This window comes from Odocoileus virginianus, chromosome 6, assembly GCF_023699985.2.
Source record: "Odocoileus virginianus isolate 20LAN1187 ecotype Illinois chromosome 6, Ovbor_1.2, whole genome shotgun sequence".
NCBI lineage: Eukaryota > Metazoa > Chordata > Mammalia > Artiodactyla > Cervidae > Odocoileus > Odocoileus virginianus.
Genome location: NC_069679.1, coordinates 59,030,847 through 59,038,806, shown reverse-complemented (window position 1 = coordinate 59,038,806; position 7,960 = coordinate 59,030,847).

The window sequence follows — 7,960 nt, the reverse complement described above, 5'->3', positions numbered from 1 at the left end:
CAACAGGGCCACCTGGGTTCTGGAGTCACATAGTTGTGGGGTCAAGTTCAGCTCTGCCATGACTTGTTAAGTGACCTTGAGAAATTACCAACCTCCCTGAACCTGAATCTCAACTGTAAAATGGGGATAGTTAATAGTCCTATTTCACAGGGTGGTCTGAAGATGAAATAATGACTTGTTGCAAATAAACGACACTCCCTAACATCCAACTGGTACTCAAGAAATGTTAGCCACAGTTACTGTTATTCATTTTCCAAGTAACAGAGCTCCATACAGAAGACACCAAAAAAAATTCAAAACAAACTTTTTCATTAGTTTTTTATATTTTAAATATTTCAGATGTTTTAGTTATTTAAAAAAATTTAATATTTGCATCCATTATCATTTTTTGACTGTCAATACATCGCCAAATTATTTATTTATTTAAACTTATTTTAAAGAGGACTAGAGATACCAAGTGCTCTGATGAAATCTGTAATTTTGGTACTACTCATGTAGTACCAAACTTGGTCTCCAGATGTCAGTATGAACTCAACTGATTGAGGCAGTTAGTCTCAAAGAGGATGGTTACAGGCTCCTGTACTCTTAGGCATTAAATAGTATTGCAAATATACAATAACCATTCTTCAATTTTAGAAGTATAATGGACAGATCATCTTCTTTGAATTCAGAATACACTGTATCATAAAACTGGTAATTAAAAATACACATCAATCTGAAAGTGCATGAATCTGAAAGTACTACTATAAGAAAGTTGGACACGGCTCAGACAGTAAGGAATCCACCTGCAATGCAGAAGACCTGGGTTCAGTCCCTGGGTCGGGAAGATCCCCTGGAGGAGGAATCCAGTATTCTTGCCTGGAGAATCCCACGGACAGAGGAGCCTGGCGGTCTATAGTCCCTGGGGTCTTAAAGAGTCGGACACGACTGAAGCGACTTGGCACAGATGCATGTACTAAGGGATGGGCTCTTTGTCCATGGGAAGTAGCAGCTACTACAACCCTAAAGGAAGCTGAAAAGTAAATGTTTGGCCAGCCAGTCACTAAATGGACTTCACACCAGAGCCAGGGTTTAGTAAGTTCTGAGGGAGCAGAATGGCTACGTCCTCGAAGGTTGATTCAAGTTCAGGCTATGCTTTTAGAAAACCCAGTGGTTACTATAAAGCCTATCGCACACTAAATCCTTCCACTCTGCTATCCACAGAAATGGAGCCCCTGACGTGTAACTGTGCAGAAATCATAAACGCAATCTAGGCCAGCAGCCCTGACCTGGAAAGTGAGCTTCTCCCAAATGCCAGAGAGAAATGGTTGACAGACTAGAGCAGTTTTATCAGACAGGGGGAGAGGCTGGCAGGAGACATAGTAACCTCACAGACCTATGTCATAGAAACAAGAAGTCTACCCCCAGGGACTTTTGCCCAAAGGGCAAAGCTGATGGCCTTCACCCGAGCCTTAAAAATCAGGACAGGGAAGATCTTAAATGTTTACACAAGACTTCCAGCAGGCGTATGCCATTCTACACACACATGAGGCTATTTGAAAGAAAAGAGATAAGTTTACTATACAGAATAAACAGATGAAACATGGTTTAAGCATCCTGATGCTCTTAGAAGCAGCACAGCTCCAAACCTGTTTTTGTAACGGCAGTGATTCATTACAGGGGTCACCAAAAGGAGGATGGGGAGCTAAGAAAGGGAAACAACAGGCTTCCCAGGTGGCGCTAGTGGTTAAAAAACCCTGCTTGCAAATGCAGAAAGGGAAACAACAAGGTGTACAAAACTGTCAAAAAGGTGGCCCTAGAACTAGGAACTTGGCTGCTACTACTCACACCTCGAAAGCCAGATCCATCCAATTATTCCCCAGTCCACACAAAGGAAGGATTAGACAAAGCCCAAAGAGGCGGCTTCTGCAGAGACTGAGGAGGCCAGATGTGGCTAGTTAATGAATGTGGGGAATATTGATCTCCCCAAACTGTAGTCTGTCCAGCCATCAGGGAGGCTCATCAGGGAGCTCACCACGGAAGGGAAGCCCTGTGTAACTGGTGAGTTGAGGTCATGGGAACTCCTGGCATGAAAAGTACGGGCAGACAGTTGAAATATGCCTCATCTACACAATGAACAACCCCAACACCAGACCCCCATAGGCCCTCAGAGAATTCTCATTCAGACCAGAGGGACATACGCTGGGGAAGACTGGTGGATTGATTTCACATGCCAAGGATACCAGGCAATTTCAGTTATCTCTTGGCGCTAGTAGACAAATTTGAGTGGACAGAAGCATTCCTTGCTAGAACTGGAGTGGCAGCTGAAGTGGCTGAGGTTTTACTAAGACATATTTCCCAGTCTGAGGTTCCCAGGATCCCTACAAGGAGGAATGGTCCAGCATTGGTGTCTCAAGTGAAAAGGGGATAATGAGTGCCATGAGTATAAAATGGACTTGGTGCTCAGCCTGGAGACTTCAGTTGCTGGGGAAAGATCCAGTCAGACCTTGAAATGGACCATCACCAAGCAATGTCAGGAAACTCAATAAAATTGAATTCAGTTGCTTCCCATTGCCCTGTTCTGCATGCGGTAACTCCTTATGGTAGACCCATTCCCTAAGCCTGAGAAAAGGGACATTTTAATTCCCTAGAAACGGAACAACTCAAATATACCCTTCAGTTAGGAGCCATCACAAAAGCCCTCATGGAATATGGTAACCAGGTATGGCCCACACCCTCTGACCTGGCCGTGCACCCATTCCAGCTAGGGAACTGGGTGAACCTGAAAACCTGGAAAACCAGCAGCCCATGAGATCAGCTCACTCCTAAGAGGATGAACCCTACTTGGTGACCCCAATCACACGTTCTACCCTGGAATTACAGGGGTCACTCCGTGGGTACAACATACTTGAGTGAAGAGACCCCCAGCCCCAACCTCTAGAAAGACGATCTGGGGCAACCCCTCCCACCCCACCCCACCCCACCGACTATTGCTGCTTCAAACTTCTCTCTGACCTGGAGCTTCTCTTCCGAAAACAACAAAAATGTGACCAGGGCTACTGAGGCCAGGGCAGTGATCCTTGAGAGCAGGGCACACTGGTGCCTTCAGACAAAAGATGCCTTCATTTTTAGGAGAAATTTGACAATGTGACCATTATTTTCTTGCTGATACATGGGCCAAGCATCTAAACTTGTCTGTGTCCTTCGTCTTCAGAAAGTGAGCCAACGGTGGCTCTCAGGGATAAAACAGCTTGGGCTGAGGCCTGAGGACCCTCGCACACATCTGAAGGTGGCTGGGGAGAAGCTCTGCTCCTCTGCTCGGGGTTCTGACGCCATTCAAATGCAGCAGGAAGACAGACCTGCGCCCCACAGCGCCCACAAGAGGCAGAGGAGGGACTTGTCACCAGCAAAGCCCATTAACAATTCTCAGGAAGTAGTCTGGAAAATAAAATGAAATCTACCCTTTTTTTCTCTTTTCCTTGGTGCTACCTCTAGCTTCACTTGCTCATGGGGTGCTGTGTGTGCAGAGGCCTCGTACCTGGCGCTTCAGACCAGAGCTCTTGCTGTGATCTGGCTCTGCTCCCGGGTGAGAACTGAAGCTCTCTGCACCGCACTGCGAGCTGGAGCATGGACAGCTCAGCTGTGCTCACCTGTGGGAATTCCGCCCCCTTCTCCTGCTGATGAGACCCCTAGGAAGCCCCCCTCCCACCACCAGGGTGAGCACGTGCTCTAGGGAATAAAACTTTCTTTTGCTTCTGAACCGAACTCCCCAAGGAAAAATGCTAGGCAGGGCATTACTTGTCAGTCATAGATCCGTGAATAGGTAGATCTGGGGACTCCTACCACCACTGGTCTCCGTTCTGAGAAGCTGAATATACAGACAGTGACCAGATCACTTAGGGCAACAGAACTCTGACCCATAACCTCTGCAGCAACCAGCCCAGAATGGTCAGGCTTTGACCAATGACTGCTAACTACCCTAATGTTCCACACTACTTTCAACTCAGAATCAATCAGAGTAAGCCAAACATGTTCTCCCCAAAGCAATCACAGGAGATGCCTTGCTTCTAATTGGCCTGCCTCCACCTCTCATGTCTACAGTCTTCAATCAGAGCACACCTGAAGTCTTCACCTCTTTTTTTCAGTCTAAAGCTCTCCATTTCACTTGCCTGCCTTTGAGACTCTGCCAAACACAAGTAATGCTGGATGAGTCCCTTGCTCTAGTAAACTCTAGATAAACCACTCATGTCTGTTCTGTCGTTGTGCTGTGTTAGTTGCTCAGTCTTTGCGACCCCATGGACTGTAGCCCACCAGGCTCCTCTGTCCGTGGAATTCTTCAGGCAAGAATACTGGAGTGGATTGCTGTTCCCTTCACCAGGGGATCTTCCCAACCCAGGGATCGACCCTGGGTCTCCTACATCGCAGACAGATTCTTCACTGTCTGAGCCACTAGGGGAGCATCCCTGTTTGTTCTGAGTGGTCTTTACTTATTTCCATAATTCTTCTTGGCTAGGCAAGAGACTGATTTTTTGAATAGAAACGAACAAGCGTGTTTAGGTGCCAGGCATTCTGGCAGCCATTTAAGGGGCTGTCTGGAAAACACAGCAGCCCAGCCGCTGGGGATGCTGTGGAAAGCTGCAGCCCCTTCTGAAGATGCGGGGGAGGGACAGGAGAGGGAAGCTCTGGTGGAAGAGATCCTTTATTCCCTCTCATCTGAGTATCCACGCTACCTGGGCATCAGTTCCCTGGCTCACTACCAGACAAATTTGCTTGTTGTACCATAATCACATTCTTGTTATGACCAAGTAGGCAGGAGAACAATAGGCCTTTATAAACGTTTCTGAAACCAGAAGACAGAAGTTTGCTGTCCTGCCTCCCTCTATATCTTATCTGTAAAAACCTTCCAAAACAAAAAGCAGAGGGCTGCGGGGCTCCTCTCTGCCCTTTCACCGCCTGACCCTGGGACTCTGCTTGGGCAACAAGGCCTCCTGGTGGCATGCTGGTCAGATCTGATGCCTGTGCCTCAGTCCACTTGGCTGCTATAACAAAATACCACAGATGGGGGAGGCGGGTTTATAAACAAAACACCAGAGATTTACTTCTCATAGTTCTGGAGGCCGGAAGGCTAAGCCAGGGTGGCAGCACAGTCAGGTGAGGCCTTCTTACTGATTTGTAGCCAGCACCTTCTTGCTGTGTCCTCATAAGGCCAAAGTATTCCTGACCCTTTTGAGCTGATCCCCAACAAGGCTTCTCCTGGTTAGCGTTTCTCAAGCCAACAGAATAAGACCAGATTTGGTTTCAGAAGTGAAGAAAGCTTCTTGGATCAAAGAATGGAGGGAGAGGTGCCAGACTGCTCAGCTCTAGACAGGGAAGCCCGTTTTCAGAGCACAGGCTCAGGGGCTCAGCTCTAGAGCACAGGCGCACCTGGACGGGCGTGGGCAGGGCTGCTTGATAGGGATCTGGCAGCGGGGAGGGGAGGAGGTGGAGCTCTCTTGGGGTCTGCAAAGCTGTGCTGCTCAAGCTCCAGCCTGAAGTGCCCAGAGCAGTACATCTCTGCACACAGTCCGTGGAGCTAAGGTGTTGGTGCAGCCATTTGGCACTAGGAACTCTGGTCTGAAGTGCTAGGTGCAAGGCGTCTGCACACAGCACCCTGTAGGGACATGAAACTAGACTAAGCACAAAAGAAGAGGTTAGAGCTTGTCCCCTACATTCCATTTTATTTTCCCCAGGGTTCCCAGTGGGTTCCCAGAATCCCAGAAGGGGCTGGGGTTCTCCTTTATAAGAGCACTATCCCAAAGTAATCACCTCCTCAAGGCCTCCCTTACTAACACCCTCACCTTTGGAGGTTAGGAACTTCAACACATGAATTTGGGGGAGGGCACAAATATCACAGTATCATGATTACAAAGGTCATGGTTTTTAAGCAAGGCCAATGACCATGGTTGTGATTCTGCACCAAGCCCTAAACAGTACATTAGGCACAATGTGGGCCGAGAAACCCAAATAAAATTCTATTGGACTCTGGAGTGTTTGGGATACCCACTGGTAGCTCAGCTGGTAAAGAATCCACCTGCAATAGGAGACCCTGGTTCAATTCCTGGGTTGGGAAGATCCCCTGGAGAAGGGATAGGCTACCCACTCCAGTATTCTTGGGCTTCCCTGGTGGCTCAGATGGTAAAGACTGCCTGCAATGTGGGAGACCTGGGTTTGATCCCTGGGTTGGGAAGATCTGCTGGAGGAGGGCATGGCAACCCACTCCAGTGTTCTTGCCTGGAGAATCCCATGGACAGAGGAGCCTGGTGGGCTGCAGTCCATGGGGTCACAAAGAGTCAGACATGACTGAACGACTAAGCACAACACCGCCTCTTTCATCATCAGTCATTCCTTTGGGGTGGCAGAGGTGGACTGACTCTAGTCTAAGTTCTCTTCTGAGCAAAAGGAGCCCAGATCCTAGTAGAGGGGCTTCTGAGACCTGTATGAGGACCAGCTTTGCAGGAAGCACAGGAGGCCTTGAGGAGTTTCTTCAAGCAATTCTGAAATGCACTTTTCAGTCACTTCTGTTTTTGACTCAGAGGACTTGTAGGCTCTGGACCATAGGACTAAGATGAATAGTTCTAATCTCTAAATATGATTGAATTTCCTTCTTCCCAGGACCTCTATCCAATGTCTTTTGGGTGGCTTTCTCTTCTTCGGATGCTTTCCAAATGTCTTCTATCCTTAAACTTCCTCTGGCTCTTCTATCTTTTAAGAATTATTATAGGTCCAACACTCATCATTACATTAGATTTTTTATGTCTTTGACCCACAAAGTCAGGGATGGATGCCCTGGAAAATAGGGTCCATAGCCAGAAACTCATTTCCCAAGAGCTTCTGTGTTTCCTGCAGAGCAAGCTGTCTATGAACAGCTACACTCTCACTATGCTTATTTTATTTTACTTTTGATTCAGAGTCTTAAAGAAGTCATCTTTGCTCCCATGCATCAAATTCAATCATGTGTCAGGCAGGTCTGCATCTTTTTGATTAGCCTCTATAACAATGTACCCTACAATGAGGAACCTAATATTAACTGCATCACCCCAATCACTGCCTTCCATTCAGCTTCATGGATGTCACCCTTCATTATGTAAGTAGAGAATCTGGTTATTTTGTAGTAGTGTCACGATCAACTCTAAGGGAGCAAAATTCCCTTTCCCTAAAAGACCACTTTTGTTATCTGTATGAGATTCCTCCCTCTCCAAATTCTCAGGGGGTGTCTGAGCAAGTAGAGCATTCCATGGAAATTTGTGTAAGGCCAACTCCTCTCCTGAGGTGTCAGCTGGTAGGGTAGTGGTTTTAAATAATTTATACCTTACCTGGAGGGACCATGTCAGCTACCTCGTGGTAGGTTAATACATTCCATTAGAGAGTAAGGAGCAACTTATTTGCACAGACATAAACACCCTGAATTTTGACTTTATTTGCTGTCCTTTCTCTGTTATGCCACTGTCAACACTTAATACTTTATACTCCATAAAAGTGTCACACATCACCACCTCTGCCAAAGGAACCAACTTCCCAGTTAAAGAAATAAATCAATGGACTCACTTCTATGGGATGAGCTTGTATCTCACATATCCTTGTCCAGGGCAGCTGATCTGTTGAATGTGTGACCGCGCATGGACTTGAAGATTCTAGCTGGAAACAAGTATTTTCCAAAGTTGTACTGTCAATGCAATGTGTGTTCTGAACTCAAACCTAATGCTCATTAAAAAACAATCCAAATTAAAAATGAGCATAAGACTTAGACATTTTTCCAAGGAAGACATAATAGGCACATAAAAGATGCTCAACATCATTAAGCATCAGAGAAATGCAAACTAAAACCACAAGGTATCACCTCACACCTGTCAGAATGGCTATCATAAAAAAAAAACCCACAAATAACAAATGTTGAAGAGGAAGCCCTCGTAAAATGACAGTGAGAATGTAAATTGGAGCAGCC